Source organism: Cynocephalus volans, chromosome 14 (genome assembly GCF_027409185.1).
Source record: "Cynocephalus volans isolate mCynVol1 chromosome 14, mCynVol1.pri, whole genome shotgun sequence".
Taxonomy (NCBI): Eukaryota; Metazoa; Chordata; class Mammalia; order Dermoptera; family Cynocephalidae; genus Cynocephalus; species Cynocephalus volans.
In genome coordinates, this window is record NC_084473.1 from 66,630,651 (window position 1) to 66,648,458 (window position 17,808).

Consider the following 17,808-nt stretch of genomic DNA (forward strand, 5'->3'; position numbering starts at 1 on the left):
AGATGCAGTTGTCCCAGAATCATAAGCCAAATAAACCTCTTTTCCTTATAAATTACCCAGTCTCAGGTATTTCTGTTATAGCAACACAAAACAGACTAAAACAGAAAATTGGTACTAAGAGTGGGGTGTTGCTTATAACAAATGACTCGGAAATGTGGAAGTGGCTTTGGAATTGGGTGTTAGGCAAAGGTTGGAGGAGTTTGGAGGACTCAGAAGACAAGGCATGGGAAAGTTTAGAATGTCTTAGAGACTGGTTATGTGGTGGTGAGCAGAATGCTGATAGAAATATGGACTGTAAAGATGGTTCTAAGGAGGTCTCAGATACAAATCAGAAGTAGTTTATTGGAAACTTGAGCAAAGATCACCCTTGCTGTGAACTGGAAAGGAACTTAGCTGCATTGTGTACAAACCCTAGGACTTTGTGGAAGTTGGAACTTAGGAGTTGTGAACCAGAGTGTTTGGCTGAAGAAATTTCTAAGCAGCAAAGCATTAAGGAAGCTGCATGGCTACTTTTAACAGCCTACTCTGAGTTATGGCAGCAAAGGCACAACAAAGCCAGAATTTAAAAGGGAAGCAGAGCATAAAGATTTGGAAAACTTGCAGCATGGCCATGTGGTAGCAAAGCAGAGAGCATGCAATGGTGCAGCCCAGCAACTATTAGCTAAGAAGATTAGCACAAAGGAAAGGGATTATGAAGAGAAGGAGAAAAAGGCCCTGAAGTCATTGCAGAAGCCTCTGGGGCCAACTCTTCCACTTCAGGCCCAAAGACCTAGGGAGACAGAATGGTCTTGGGGAACAGGCTTGAGGAGCCCTCCATGGGCTCACTGCCCAGGACCACCTTGGGAAACTGCTCCCCACACCAGCACCCCAGCTGCTTTGGCTGCTCCAGCTGTGGGCAAATTGGCCCCAGGTGTGGCTGGACGTGCAGCTTTGGAAAACACAAGCTGGAAGCCTTGGCAGCATCCACGTGGTGTTAGGTCTGCAGGCTCACAGAATATTAGAGCTGTGGAGGTTTGGGAGCCTCCACCCAGATTTCAAAGGATGTCTGGGGGCCCAGGAAGAGATCTGTTGCAGGGGCAGTGTCACTGCAGACAACCTTCGCTAGAGCAATGCCGAGTGGAAATGTGGGGTCAGAGTTGCCGCAGAGAAACCCCATCAGCGACACGTCTAGTGGGGCCGTGAGAGCGGGACTGCCATGGAGACCCCAGACCTGTGGAGCTACCAGTGTGCACTGCCAGCCTGCAAAAGCTAAAGCATCACCTGAGACCAAGAAAGTCATAGGAGTGAACTGCCAGAGGACTTGGGGACCCAACTCCCACACCAGCGTGCAGATGACATTGAACATGGAGTCAAGTTACCCGATTCTCCAGCTTGAGATTTAATGCCTGTCCTGCTGGGTTTTGGACTTGTTTGGGACCTGTTACCCCTTTCTTTTAGCCTATTTTTCACTTTTGGAATAGGAATACATACCCTATGTTTGTCCCACCATTGTATCTTGGAAGTGGATAACTTGTACTGATTTCATAGATGGGACTCTGAACTTCAGACTCTTGAGTTGAAACAAGTTAAGACTTTGGGAATGAAATTAATGTATCTGTATGTGAAAAGACATGAGTTTTGGGGGACCAGGGGCAGAATGTAGTGGATTTAATTATGTCCCCCCCAAATTTATTGAAGTTTGAATTGTGTCCCCCAAGTTCTATGTATTAGAAACTTAGCCCCACTGCGACTGTTAAGAGGGTGGGAAATCCTATTATGGTAATTGATAGGTGGAGCCTTGAAGAGATGATTAGATTGTAGGACCATGCAGTAGTGAATGGATTAAAAATGGTGGTCAGGGGCATGGTTCTGAGGGCTTTGAAAGAAGACAGAGGAGAGTCTGTCTCTCTATCTCTCTCTGCTTCCACCATCTTGCAATGTGAGACCCCTGAGTCACTGTCACCACCACCAGATGGACTTTGGACTTCCTAGCCTCAGAAACTGCAAGCAATAAATTTCATTTTCTTTATAAATCACCCAGTTCCATGTATTCTGTTATAACCAACACAAATGGACTAATACAATCCTAAACATCTTATATTACACCCAGAGCCTATTAAATTCCTGGTGGGGGAATAGTGGAAGGTAGAGATGCAAAAGCAAGTTAACAAATAACGATAGATGGTGATGCTCCTACGTCAAGGAACAAAGGAAGGGGAGGTCCTGAACAGGGGGAAGAGGATAGGTTGATGAAGAATATAATTTTGCTTCAGACCTGCTGAGTTTAAGAAACCTAAGAGCCATCCAGGTTACAATGCCAATAGTATTTGGCTACTGTGAATAAGGAACTCAGAAGAGACATCTAGGCTGGAGAAAGAAGTTTGAGAGAATTTGACATATTAGTGGTAGCTGAAAGCATAAGTATAGAGAGCATCACCAAAGGGCAGTATAAAAGGGAGCCAAGGACAGAATCTTAGGAAATGGCCTAATTTAGGGAGTGTGTCAGGGAAAGACTAGTGAGGGGGAAAACAAGTCTTATGCTATAGATCAATTGAAACTTAGTAAATTACCTATAGACTGACCAAATAACTGACTGGCTCTATTTAAAATCTCTGAATGTCCATTTACAGCCTTCTTTCTACCTTCCTATAAGTAGAAAGGGAGATTCCCTGATCTTCACAGTTAAAGCCAAGGACTTTCAGAGAAAGTGGCAGAAATGGACAAGTGCCATACACCAAGGACCCCAGGGTAGGGCTTGTGGGTAGAAGATGCTGCTTGCTAGATGTTCAAAGCACACCATACATTAGGGCAGGGTCAAAGATGAGTCTTTCCATTTAGTTTTATGATTAGTTCTGCCAATTATCTGAGTTGAGATTGGCCAACCAATGATCTCACTCATGACAGTAAAGATACATACATCAGGGTCTCAAAAGGACCTAGTCATTTCTTAATCAGGAGTCTTAGAAATTTCTATGTGCTTTAAGTGGTCTTTTCCTGACTGTACTGGTTGGGAATGGCATAGAGAAGTAACTGGCTTCCTCTTCGGTTACCAGTTGTGCCAGCTGCAACTCCCAGAATTTGATCACCTACCCTGCCTGATTTAAATGAATAGCTCTCCACCTGTAACATTGCCCTGTTCACAGGCCATGGTTTATCTCCATCCAAGGATTGAAAAAAATTATGATAGTCTGAACTGCCCACAAGATATAGAAGAAGAGGGATTTAAAAGGGAAAGTAGAAAATTTATAACATCACACCTATTCCATAAAAAATGAGCTCCATCCCATTTGGTACTGATCCCAATGTGTAAAATCAAACTTCTGAACTAGCAACGACACTTGAGACTGATGCTGAGATGAATAGCCCGAGTGGAAGGAAGGGGTGTTCAGGAGTGCTCTAGAGAAATCCTGACAGATGTGAAACAAGGAAAAGAGTCTTAGAGAACACCTCCTTCCTCGTACCCAGGAGCTGATGATGTCTATGGCCATAATAACATCATCCCATTCACCACTTCCTGTTTCAATTGGAAGAAAGGGGAAGAGGATCCAAAGTGGGAGAAAGAATGCAAAATATTTATCTCTTCCTTACCTTAGAGCTCCACTACAGATCACAGCTGGCCTTATGCAGAGACACCGTTAAATAGTCAAACACATGGTGTGATTCCAGCAGGGAGACCAGTAAATAGTAGGTGCTCAGTAGGCATTTGTTGCTTGAAGAGTACTACAAGAGATTTCCTGCCCCCAAGGAATTTCTTTCACTGATTGTCACATTACCTTCATCTGGAATTACTCTATTTGCTTTCCATTCCTTTGGGATAGAGCCTCACACTTTCTAAAACTATGTTCCACCAAGCCATATTGAGGTTTTAATAAATATTTCTCCAGGGGGGAAAAAAATGGCTCTCTAGTTACATAAGTTTGGAAAATGTTATATTCCCTATTTCCATTTTGGAGTTTTACAATGCATATTAAAAGCTCTTTTTGAAAGCAGAGGCAGTTGGAGAGCTAGCATGGAATCCAGGACAAAAGCCCAAGTAAGTTAAGAGTCTTGAACCAGAAGGGTAGCAGGACAGATCAGCATGACATCTGATTCGCCCAAATAGTAGGCAGAGTTCAAGGTGGTCAACACAGGGAGATCTGTGCATGTGCAGGACTCTACCTACTGAAGCCTAGATGCAAGAAAAGGCTCTACTATCAGTGAATCCGACCTGATCCAGGAAAGGCTGGAAAGCAAAAGCCACAGCCCCTGGTGAGAGACTGACAGCAGGGTCATAGTCCTGGACAAGGGTAGGGAGTCCGGGCAGGGCAATTGGACAGAGCCAATTATAAAATCCAAGTAAAAATCCAAGTAAAGTTGAGATGGAGCTGAAGCAGAGACTAGTGGGCAGAAAGCTGTCATTCAGGGCACAGAATATGCCCAGGAGTCCCTCCTTGCTGGGGGCACTGGCTCTGAAATCCTGGTGATCAGCAGATCCAGCTATGTCACTAGATCTTGTGTATGAGACTATGAGAGTTGGGAGGAGAGGTGGGGGGTGTGGTGTGTCCAGAAACCTAAACAGAGTTGTGCTGATTCAATTAAGGAAGGAGGTCCAGACCTTGTCAAACTTTGAGGGGTAGTGGGTAGAGGACATTCATTCCTAGGAGAGCCCTCAATGGAAATAGGCCAAAATAAATTAGTTAGAATCCAAAAGGCCTGAATGAAGCCAAATTCTGGATCCAAAGGAAAATGCTCTGGACTTAGGTAGAGATGTGAACAGAGAAGTTGAAGCCTGAGGGTGAAGGGCTTCCATGAACCCAACTGTAAGAAGCTGGAAAAGGCACTGAAATTTCAGTTGCCTATGTCAAAGACTCCCTGGGGAAGGAAAAACTGTGAGAATTCAAATCATAAAGGTAGCTTGAGACCACTGGTGAATGAATGATGATGCCCAGTCACCTAGGAAGGCTTTTTGGAGGAATTCAAGCCAAAGAAGTTCTATGTCTGAATCACAAGGACTTGATAGCTTCCGAATCAGCTATTTTGTCTCTACAAAGTTTATGGACAAGGGAGAACTGCACCTTTGCAAGGAAACCCCAAGTGCTTTGTCACTGCTTTTGACATGGCTCATTTTGGTTTCCGGTAAAGCCCTATCTCAGCACAGCTAATTAGGAAATCAAGATCAGAAGCTGTCTGTGACAAGTAGCCACTGAGGAAGTGCCCTGCCCTTGTTGTCACTGGCAGCCTCTTTTGCGCCACCATTTTGCATCACTTCTGGGAAGCTGCGCCTCCCACTTCCTAAGATCGGTGACAATCTTGTCTAAGGACATCATAGCAAACCACAGATCCAAAGGCCTTGTATTTCTGGTTACATTCTAGCCATCGGCTGCTCTCCAGACAACACTGTGCATGCCAGCATGCTGGTGGGAAATCTTTCTATCCAACACCCCCTCTTTTAGGGTCAAAAGCCTCCTTCCCAGCACCCTCAGTTGCTTGTCTTTTCTCAGACAAAACTGAAGGAAACAAAATATTTCTTTATGAACCCAGCTTCTCTTTTCAGGGCCTTTATCTAAAACTCCTTCCTGTTCCTACAACTAGGGGTGATAGAGTTTGGATGTGTTGTCCCCTCCAAAATTCTTGTGGAAATTTGATCTCCAATGTGGCAGTGTTGGAAACTGATTGAGTCATGGGGGCAGATCCTTCGAGAGGGGAGAGGGGAGTAATGAGTGAGTTCTCGCTCTATTAGTTCCCGCAAGAGCTGACTAAAGAACCCTGGCACCTTCTCTCTCTCTCTTGCTTCCTCTTGCCATGTGATCTTCTTTTACCTGCCAGCTGCCTGCCACTTTCTGCCATGAATAAAAGCAGCCTGAGGCCCGTGCCAGATGCAGCTGTCCCAGAATCATAAGCCGAATAAACCTCTTTTCCTTATAGATTACCCAGTCTCAGGTAGTTCTGTTATAGCAACAAAAACCAGACTAAAACAAGGGGTAAGGTGCCCTCTCCTCACTCTCCTTTCCTTAGTCTAGTTCTCAGAAGTTAATCGCATAAACTCATTCACACTTCCGTTTAATATGACCAAGAAGCTTCACAATAAAATCACTTCCAGTTCCTTTTTAATAGGGTCTCAAAGATTTAAATGAAGGGAAAGAAATTTCAGTTGTGGAATTCCAAGCAAGTCCAAGCTGTTTGCTGGGGTAAGTCTTTGAGGGGCAGGATACATTCTTGGTGCCCCCCAAATTACACCACTTGACCAGCCCTCTTTTTATCCAACACCTAATACCCTCAAGCTGTCTCCTCTGCTAGCCCAGAGCACAGGATCCCCTGGATCTGTGCCAGCACCCACTGCCATCTGGTCTCCTTTGGAAAGGCAAAAGAGAGACATCTCTTATTTACTCAGAAATAATTCACTGTAATAGTCACACAGCAGGTGGCTCCAACTCAGTACATGCAATGAGGGCACACCACACCCTCACCTCTGCCCTCACCAGGGCTTACTCCTTGGGACACATCAACAGATTTTATGTGGATGATAGGACAAAGCCACTTAAACAGCAAACCAGTTACCGATGGTGTTTTGACACTTGTGGGATCTACTGCAATGAACACCTAGAAGTAAAGAACAAAGGTTTTTAATCCTCCCCTTGAGCCAATTTGTATCTTTCCCATGTAGGTTGTTGCAGCATCTCTCTATACATAGAACCTAGTATTCTATAAACAGGATGCTCTGGCTAAACACATCACAACAAGCAAAATTGTAAGGTAGAGAAAGATGGCATCTCCCCAGGTTCCCTTCTTTACCCCACCCTCCTTTCCTAAAACTCACCAGAGATAGAGAAGCTCTGTGAAAACAGCATAGGCTTTGGAGTTGGATAGACCTGAGGAGAAATAAATCCTAGCTCAGCCTTTTATTAGTTGTGTGACCTTGGGCAAGTTACATAACTTCTTTGACTTTCAGCTTGCCTGTGTGCAAAAATGGGGATGATTCTTTATTGGTTTGTATTATAATTAAATAAGAAAATATAGAAAAAACATTTAATACATGCCTTGCTCTCAATGGATGTGACTTTCTGTTCTTCCCCACCTGGTACCCTCAAGCTATCCTCTGGCCTTCCAAAGCCAAGGAGTGTGCCCCACACAAACCTTCCCTTCCTTTCCTAAACCCTATCAAAGTTCCCATCCCTTAAAATAACTGATCTAATCACACCGTTAAAGTAATTCTGATTAAATGAATTCAAGGAAAACATGAACAATATTGCTGGGTATCCTATATTAACTCTGTGGGGGTGTTTCTTTAAAAAAGGAGCCTGGATAAGAAGGATGACCATTTTTCCTCTACTGTTCATATTGTTTATTAGATGAAGTTTTTTTTCCTGAGTGGTTTGTTTATACCTTGTTATTCTTCAGAATTTCTTATAAGTTTACATAACATCTTTATACAGTTTTTACAGTACGCTGTTTTATTATAACTGATGTGAATTATTTTTTGTATACTTATGTTTTTTTTTTTTTCTTTTCTGTCTTTTTCGTGCCCGGCACTCAGCCAGTGAGTGCACCGGCCATTCCTATATAGGATCCGAACCCGCGGCGGGAGCATCGCTGCACTCCTAGCACCGCACTCTCCCGAGTGCGCCACGGGCTCGGCCCTACTTACGGCTTTTTAAAAACATTTATTATAGTTCTAAACTTTTTACATTTCCAGATTTACCTACTCTTGTGATTTACTATGTCCATCTTTTTTAATCAAGTTGAGTCAAGTTGGGAGTTTATTTTGGTGAATGGATTAAGAATCTCACTTGATTTTTTTTTTCTAAATGGCTACCCAGTAGTCCAACTAAAGAATCCTTTCTCAGATATTTGCCTTATCATACGTATCTATCTAAATCTAGTATACATTCATCAAAACATCACATTGTACCCCACATACATAATTACTTGTCAATTAAAAATTAAATTTTAAAAAAAAAGGAGCCAGGAAATTCAAATTAAAGGTTTAATGAGGCTGTCCTAGAAGACAGGCGACCAGAGTTTCCCTGTGAGCACAGACTCTATTACTCTCTGTGCTGAAGATGAGAAATCAATCAAGCTACGAAATGTCAGCTCAGGTTACTGAAAATCACACCTCAAATCAACAGGTCCAGAATAGAACTTAGGAGCCTTAGCTACCACTCCTGTACTAGCCAGCACACTTCCTTAGCCAGGAAGTTATGGTGATACTTTTTTCCTAGGAGGTTTCCAACACTATTTTAAACTCTTTGGAATAAAGCAACAGGATTTGACTATGGTCACTGCCTTGGAACAGTGGGAAGCCTGGGCCCTACTTCCATCACCATACCTTTCTTCTCTGAATTGTCTCAACAAGGCCCAGATTAATACAGGAGGCAGAATGGTCCTGCGGCCAGTGGGACTTCTCTCTCAGTGACTCAGGAAGGAGGACCACAGAGAAATTTCTAGGCTTTCCACATACAGGATCCCAAAAGTAGATTATTATGGCTAAAATAAGCTTAAGTGTAATCACCTGCCACAATTTGCTATGCTGCCTATAAATCACAATTCAGCATGGGAATTCTCATTATGAGGTACTCTTTAGCAGTGTGTACATTCTGCTTGACTTTCCTGACAGGCCCCCAGGGTGCTAGGGACACTAGCCCAAGCTGGGATCACAGGAGCCAGACACCTGTGGTGGGGGACATAGGGGGGTGGGGGGAGGACAGGTGGAAAAGGCTGGCTAGCAGCTTCAGTAGGTAGTGCAAAGAGGAACTGAAGGTGAAGTTTAGGGGAAGGGAGGGACTGTTCCAAGCAGGATTACCCAACAGCATGTATTTAGGGAACTGGCTAAGGAGAGCCAACAATAAAAAATAATTTAAATTATTTTATATTTATCAAAGTAGTCACTATTGTAAAAATAAGAATTTTGCTGCACTTTCCTTAAACTTTGCTAAAATTTCTTTATGCTTATTTTTCATATATACTGTTTTTGAAAGACACACTAAGGGCTGAAAGTATGAGGGACACCATAACCTTTCTATTGCTTGGGACTCTATTTAAAGTTCTTAATCTGGTCCTTGGCTTCAAGAAGAAGAAAAGGAAACAAAGAGTTTGCAGCTTCAAGGTCAATATTCATTTCTTCATTCAAACTTTTTTTTTCTAATTTATTTTTTATTGAAGCATAATTGACTATACATATTTGTGGGGTACAAAGTTGACTATCAATAGTTGTGTACAATGTGTGATGGTCAAATCAGGATAGTTAGCTTCTTCATAATTACAATACATAATCATTCTTTGTGTCCATTAACCAATTTCTCATTAACCACGCTTTTTCTCCCCTTTTCACATCTAGTAACCACAGTTCTGTTCTCTCCTTCTAAAAGTTCAACGTATTATTGTGATTGTTGTTTCTTTCTCTCTCTTTTTATTGTTTATTCAACAAACATTTCTTGAGGGGCCAGTAAGTGCCAGGCCTTTGCTCAGTCCTGGGATACAGCAACAAACAAAGTAGATGTGGTTCCTATGTTCCTGGAGCTCACAGTCTAGTGAGAGTAGTTGAAAATAAGAGTCAGAGCCAGAGCCAAAGCCAAAGGTCTATACTGGAAATCAGGCAAGATTCCACCACCAGCAAGGGATGCCAGCAGAAGCAGCCACTGGCAGGCAAAGAGCTGTTCAGGGAGATGAGTTGGTGGGATGATATTCTCATCCCCTCACTCCCTTTGGCAAGTGTATTGGTCCGTTTGTGTTGCTATAACAGAAATACCTGAGACTGGGTAATTTATAAAGAACGGAGGTTTATTTGGCTTACGATTCTGGGACAGCTGCATCTGGCACAGGCCTCAGGCTGCTTCTACTCATAGCGGAAAGCGGCAGGCCGCTGGCGGGTACAAGCAGATCACATAGTGAGAGGAAGCAAGAGAGAGCGAGGAGGTGCCAGGGTCCTTTAAGCAACGAGCTCTCGCGGGAACTAATAGAATGAGAACTCACTCATTAATCCCCTCTCCCCCAAGGAGAGCATTAATCCATTCATGAGGGACCTGTCCCCATGACTCAATCAGTTTCCAACACTGCCACACTGGGGATCAGACTTCCACATGAGATTTGGGGGGACAACACATCGAAACTCCATCAGCAAGGGAGAGAGCCACTGTGGTGGGTTGAGTTCATCAATAACATGACGATTGGTGCCCTCAAAGCCAGTGCTGCCATGACACCACCCCTTCTCTGCTCACAGCTATAAACTATGGGCTATGTGTGAGATCCTGAAAGCTCCAAAGAAAAACACAAAACTTGAGTTGTCTACTGACAGGAATTCTAGAAGGTACAGAAGACCAGAAGTAGAAAGCATAAAAACAACTGCCAGAGGAAGCTGGACAATCCTCCCCACCTTATCACCACACTTCTCTGATATTGCATGGCAAAGAAAAATAAAAAAGGAGTAGGAAAGGAAAAATAAAGAGGGGTTTGGGGAAATTGGAGAAGCAACCAGGTGAAACGGTCAGGCTACAGCCAGTAGCCTCCTGAGAAGAGTGCCTGCTTTGTGGTGTGAAGTGGGCAAGGATGGAGGAAAGGCTACAGCCTGCTGTTAGAAAAAGCATTCCAGCAGCTCAGCTCCCACACTGCCAGAAGCTGATGGCCTTGGTGAAGGTGGACAGCCAACAACTTCAACAGCAAGAGATACAGAGTCAGTGCGTAGCCAGAAGAGCAGTGGCCTGCAGAGATCTCAAAGTATTTGACCGCTCTAGGCCTCAGTTTCCTTTATCTGAAAACAGATGAAGATAAGAGAGTGTATTAGTTTCCTAGGGCTGTCATAACAAATTACTACAAACTGGGTGGCTTAAAACAACAGAATTTTATTCACAGCTCTGGAGGCTACAAGTCTGAAGTCAATGTGTCAGCAGGACCATGCTCCCTTTGAAGGCTCTGGGGAAGAATCATTCCTTGACTTTTCTAGCTTCTGGTGGTTGCTGGCAATTCTTAGAGTGCTAGAGACATTCTTTAGCATGTGGCAGCATAAATCCAATTTCTGCCACCATCACCATGTGGGCATCTTCCCTCTATGTGTGTCTTTTTCTCTTACTCGACACTAGATTAGGACCTGCCAACAGGACTTCATCTTAACTTGATTATATCTGCAAAGACCCTATTTCTAAATAAGATCACATTCATAAGTTCTGGGTGAACATGAACTTGGGGGATATTATTCAACCCAGTACAGAACGCCTACCCAATAAGGCGCTGTTTATAAGGTGCTTAGGACTGTGCCTGGCACATAATGTGTGCTACGTAAAAGTTAGCTACCCTTCATCATTTTTGGCAGGTAGCAATTGCCAATGAAATATTGGGTGCTCTGTTATTAAGAATCATCCTTCCTCCATTTTGAGTCATAGGCAAGAAAGTGGAGGGAACCAGAGTTCTGAAAAGAGCTGATGAGGACAGACAGCTAGAGCACAACAGGTTTATTACCATTCAATACCTCTCATCAATACCCCAGTAATACCCCCAGGCTGCAGTGAGGAAATACCCACTGTAGTCACTTCATTTGTTTTTTGAACAACACAGAGTTTATCATTCCAAATGAACAATGGCCCCTTCAAAGCAGTCCCCTTGTTAAGATCCGCTTTGGAAGAGCCTCCACAGCCAGCCAAGAAGCTGCACCAGAAAGACAGCAGTCTCATCACTTAAGAGTCAGATCATAAGTTCTGACCCCAAACTGCTTTATGTGGCATATTCGTCCCACAGTTTAACAACTAAATGTCTTTTGGCAGCATCCAAATATTAAATCCATTCTCTGAAAGGAGATTTGCTATTTCTGAGTATGTGATATTCAAAAGAAGAAGCCACTTTCAAAGGGAAAGAGAGTAGATTAAAGGCTTCTGTTCTTGCTCCTTCCTCAATAAACAGGTTAGAAACAGCAACCCAAATGAAAAAGAAATTGAAAGAAAAGAAATAAAGATAGATCCCAACCGCTCTCTTCATATCGAAATAAATTCTAGATGGATCAAAGATTTAAGTTTAAAGAGTAAATTTAAAGATTTAAAAACACAAACACAGAGTACTTAAACAAGTAGCTATGTTTATAATTTTGGGGTGGGGAAGCACGCATTTTCTAAACATTGGTCTAGTAGCAGAAAAAAACTATAAGGGAAAAGATCTGACTACCTAAAAATATAAAACTTGCAGACAGAAAAAAACTGCATAAACAAAACTGGAAGACAAATGACAAACTGGGAACAATTCTGCATTATGTATGAGTTGATACGTTAATTATTACAAATTAATAGGAAAGTATTATTGGAAAAATGTGCAAAGTGTATGAATAAATGATCCGAAGAAAAAATGAAAATGTTCAAAATACCTTTGAAAAGATGTTCAACCTTTAATATTCAAAGAAATGCAAATTAAACCATACTGTTGAGTGCTATGTCTCAGTTACTATTCCAAGCATTTCACTTGAATTAACTGACTGACACCTCATAATAACCCAAAAAATAAGTGCTATCACTACCCCTACTTTACCAAAGATGAAACTGAGGGACAGAGAAGGTAAATGACTCACCCAAGGTCACATAGTTAGTAAACAGCTGAGTCAGAATTCAGAACCCAGCAGGCTGGCTCCAAAGTCACATTCTTAACCACCGTGTTACAAGACCTGTCAGATGGGAAAGAAGAAAAACACAATACCCAATGTTATTAAAACCATGGGGAAACAAGCAATTTTATGTGCTGTTGGTAGAAGTTTACATTCTTAAAGGTAGTTTGGCTCCATGAATTGACATTTTAAATGTGCAAATCCTTTAACTCAGCCATTCCATTTCTTGGAGTTCATCCTAAAAAGATAGTGAATAAGCATGCAAAGATGTGCAAAAAGTCCATGGAAAGGTTCATATTACCTTCAGTTCTATTTTTCCACAAACTTTTTGAAGTACCCTCACATATACCAGGATGTTTATTACAGAATGTTCATAATAGCCAAGATATTGCAATTAAAAAGCCCAATATATACACCAGAAGTTCAACACTCAACAAGTATTTATTGATTTCAACTGTGTACCAGGAACTATTCTAAACACCAGGTATATATAGGGCAGTGAATAAAAAAGAAAAAAATGCCTGTTTTCACAGAGCTTACATCCTAATGGAGGGAGTTAGGCAATAAATAAATGAGAAAAGTATATAGTATATCAGGTGGTGCTAAATGCTATAAAGAAAAATATAGGAGGGAACAGAGATCGGGAAGAAAGGGGGACTGATACAATTTTAAGGGGGGTCAGAGATAACCCATTGCTGACAGATAAGATAAATGGATTAAATATTAAAGAATAAAATGTATATGATATATTCACTCATTAAATTCTGCCATTTATTCTGTATTTATGAAAAGATTTCTCCAACACTCAATCAAGTGAAAAAAGATCACAAAACAGTATTAAGGGGGAAAAAACAGTATCATTAAGGTATAATTCCATTGATGTAAAATTTCACACGTGTACATGCTTATACTCTACTTGGAGAGAGAAACAACACATAAAGAGATCAATAATACCAAGCAAGGGTCCAGGCTGAGTGCCAGGCAAGTGACACAGGCAGTGTGTTTATTCTCCCACTCCCTCACTCATCCTCCTTCCCACACCTACACTGTTCCAGAAAGAATTTAAGGACAGCAAATCTACCTACCCCCTCAAGTTCTTTATTTTCCTCATCCTCTCACCCTTTCCCTCCTCTCTCCAGAAGCCAGGCCAGTGACAGGATGAAAACAGGGCATAAGAAGGATGAAGGGGTGCTGCTGATAATACCAAGGTGAAGGGTTTAGATCCCCTTACCAGACAGCTGTCAAAAAAAACCCCAAAAACAAACAAACAGAAAGGATGGGGCTTGCCAGTTAGCTCAGTTGGTTAGAGCATGGTGCTAATAATGATAACATCAAGTCTAAGGTTTGATCTTTGTAAGGGCCAGCCACAAAAAAATAAATTATAAATACATTTTTTTGAAAAGATGGGGCTGACTGTTAGGTTAGTTGGTTAGAGCACAGTGTTATAAAACCAAGGTCAAAGGTTCAGAACCCCATACCAGCCAGCCACCCAAAAATAAATAAAATTTAAAAAGAAGAATGGAGGGCCGAGCCCGTGGCGCACTGGGGAGAGTGCGGCGCTGGGAGCGCTGCGACACTCCCACTGCGGGTTCGGATCCTATATAGGAGTGGCCGGTGCACTCACTGGCTGAGTGCCGGTCACGAAAAAGACAAAAAAAAAAGAAAGAAGAAAAGTTGCAAGAAGTTAACTAAAAAATAAAGGAGTCTATATATATATATATATATATATATATATATATATATATATAAATAAATTAAATAAATAAATTAAATAAATAAATAAATAAATAAATAAATAAATAAATAAATAAATAAATAAATAAATAAATAAATAAATAAATAAATAAATAAATAAATAAATAAATAAATAAATAAATAAATTTAAAAAAAAAAAAAAAAAAAAAAAGAATGGAGGGAAATGCCCAAGGGATCTGACCAGGATTCCTCTTATTTCAGCACATGGAAAACAGGTCCTGGGAGGCACAACTCCTCTCCTGCAGAGATACAGGATTTGAAGCAAAGCTACCTGACTCAGATTCCCTATTTCATACCCTACTAAATCCAAGATGCCTTGCAGGGACAGTGGAAGCAAGACTGACTCATCACAGGGAGGTGACAGGCTATGGCAGGCCAGAGATCTACGCCTTACAAACAACTGCCTTCATCTTTCTATGAGCACAAATGACAGAACCAAACCCTTTTTGCCCCTTACCTTGTCCCCTCCTCTATTCCTACACCCACCAGCTAAGTTAACTCATGGTCAACTCCCCCACACACCCACTGCCTGGCCATAGCTACCTTAAAGATTCACAGACTTCCCCACTAAGATCCTCAAGACTAGGTCCCTACCAAGAATGCTGCCTAGGGTGACCAGACATGCTAGTTTGATTGGAACACTTTCAGTCTGGGGTGAGGTTTTGAGTAACCTGGTGGACAGGGCCCAGATACACTTGTATCTGCTCTTAGAAATATGGGAGCAGATTACACTTCTTGCCTGAGCATAAAGCCATAAACAAGGAATTGGCAATTTCCCAAAGGTAGAATACATGTTGCTATCCCCTGTATCTTTAGCTTGGGGCAAGGAATGGTGGTACATGAATGGAGGTAAGGGGCTTAAAGGAAAGATTTGATAGTTTTAAAATACTTCTCACATAGTTTCTCTGTCCCTTCTTAGACACTTACTTTATACCAGGTCCTGTTAAGTTTTTCATATATTATCACCAAAAATAGCAAAATCACTTCTATCAAATATTTCTACTATATGCTACTGAATTTAAGAAGCCTAAGGCACATTCCATTCCAGCTTCCCTGTTGACAATTAAATACCCAGACTTGATATTAAGAGGAGGATAGAAATCTGAGATTCTCTTCAGGGCTGTAACACAGAAGTCTCTCTACATACTATCAGGCCAGAGCCTACAGGCTGCAATCTGGCCACCACTGCTCTCTTTCCTGGGCTTTCAGCAGGGAACATACACACACAGGCACACACCCCAAGTCCTCAACACACTTAGTCTGCAAGTGGAAGAAATTCTGTACTGGTGTAGGGTACAAGATGAGTTAGAAAAAAAACAAAAGCAATCACTTCTTGGGCAGAGGTGACTCTCTCTCTCTCTCTCTCTCTCTCTCTCTCTCTCTCTCTCTCTCTCTCTCTCTCTCTCTCTCTCTCTCTCTCTCCCCCCCCACCTCCCTCTTATCTTCACTGAATATGTATTTATTAAGCAACTCTTATCAAGATTGTCACTGTAGGATATAATCATAAGACATGCCTCCTGCCTTCAAGAACTGACTCCATTCGGGGAAACAAAATCAACACACAGGAAACATGTCATTAAAAAGAGGACTCCAAGATTTTTAGCATATGGAACAAAAGAACATAGATGCTGGTAAAACAAATGGAGGGGTGGGTAAAGTGAGACAAATGGTGGGATGTCCTGATGTACCCAGGTATCTTAAATTTCAAACACAACCAAATCTCTAGCCCCCTTTCTTTTTTGTTCCATTCTTAGTATATAGATGTGTTTCATTTCAAGAAAAATCTCAAATACAAAAATCCAGGACACAGAGTGAGATCATTCATAAAACAAAAAGGAGTTTCCTCTTTCCTGTAAAGTTAACAAAAATGCAATTTAACCATACCTCAATCCCTGTCCCTGCTGCATATGTACAGACATATACACATACACACAATGTTTATATCCAACTTTTTAGGATCATATTTATAGAGTAAAGCAAAGTACCTTAAAAAAATTATAAAAGGCAATGTATTGATGGATGAATGGATAAACAAACTAGTATATACATAAGACAGAATATTATTCAGCCTTAAAAAGGAAAGAAATCCTGGATGAAACTTGAGAACATTACGCTAAGTGAAGTAAGCCAGTTCCAAGAAAACAAATATTATTAAAGCCAGTTCTACTTACATGAGGTATCTAAAGTGGTCAAATTCATAGAAAAAGAAAGTAGAATAGTGGTTACTGGAGGGAAAAGGGTGGCAGAGGGGGGAAAGGGAGTTGTTGTTAAATGGGTATAGAGTTTCACTTTTGCAAGATGAAAAATCTCTGGAGATCTGTTGCACAACAGTGTGAATATACCTAAGACTACTAAAAGGTAGACTTAAAAATGCTTAAGATGGTGAATTTTATGTGTTCCTTAAACATTTTTTCTTTTTTTAAAAAGACAATGTACACATGGTAAAAAATTCAGCAACACAGCATTAAAAAAAAATTAAAAACTTCCAAAAATAGTCTGGGTATATAACATACAAATTCATACAAATACTAACACTAGCACACTAACCAAAAACACTATTCTGCACACTTCTTTAGTTTTCTCTTGATGATAAATCTGAGATTGTTCCTTATCAGTATGTTTATGTTTATCTGTATCATTCTTTAAATAGTTATATAATATGGCAATATCCACTATAATTTACTCAAGTAATCCCTTATCAATATATAGTAAGATGTATTTTAAGCAAAATATATTAAAGGTTTTGCATACCAATTTTGCATATTTTCCCCTCAACAAAAAATGTCCAGATTTCACTTTCTATATCCTCCAAGAAATTATGAGTTTATGATTAATATTTGCTTTGGTTTGAATTTAATAGTGTTTCACCTCAGCTCATCTCTACTAGGTTATATGTAGGCTTTGTCTGTGTCATGAGGAGTGACCAAGGATATGATCAAGGAAATACACGAAATATACATCATCATCCAAACACTATAGTCACCTCTTATTCTATCATCCTTATTAATGGCTTGTCAATTGTATACATTTTACTGTACTTAACTCTGAGGAAAATTTTTTTTAAATAGTTTTGTTTTGTTTTTAAAGATGACCAGTAAGGGGATCTTAACCCTTGACGTGGTGTTGTCAGCACCACACTCTCCCAACTGAGCTAACTGGCTATCCTTCCTACATAGGGATCCGAACCCATGGCCTTGGTGTTACCAACACCACACTCTCCCAAGAGAGCCACGGGCCGGCCCTTAAAAATAGTTTTATTACCCCACTAGTTAAAAAAAGTACCTCTTTCACCCCAGTGTCTCTGGGTCTGCTAAATGGTTTTTTAGAGGACACACAGCGAGGTAGAATGACAGCTCCTCAGATGTGTCAGGGTTCAAATATCAGTTCTGCCATTTCCAAATTAATCCATCTCTCAGAAACTGGTCTGTCATTTCATCTATCTCTTACATAGGTGAAATGAAAATACATGATGAAAAGCCCATTCAAGAGGAACAAAGTACTGTTTCTGTTGAACCAGCAAT

General features: G+C 41.1%; 1 long non-coding RNA gene across 3 annotated transcripts in view; it reads right to left on the reverse strand.

Annotated features, from left to right (window-relative positions):
• Nucleotides 1–17,808, reverse strand: part of LOC134362900 (uncharacterized) — a 48,708-nt gene that overhangs the window by 11,421 nt on the left and 19,479 nt on the right. For 2 of the 3 annotated variants that reach the window (XR_010021659.1, XR_010021658.1), the window contains exons 4-5: nucleotides 12,500–12,592; nucleotides 9,715–10,702 (exon numbers count right to left, since the gene is read on the reverse strand). This is a non-coding gene — a long non-coding RNA (uncharacterized LOC134362900). Of the gene's footprint in view, nucleotides 1–9,714; nucleotides 10,703–12,499; nucleotides 12,593–17,808 lie in introns of those variants that run through there. The other variant, XR_010021660.1, reaches the window with a different exon arrangement.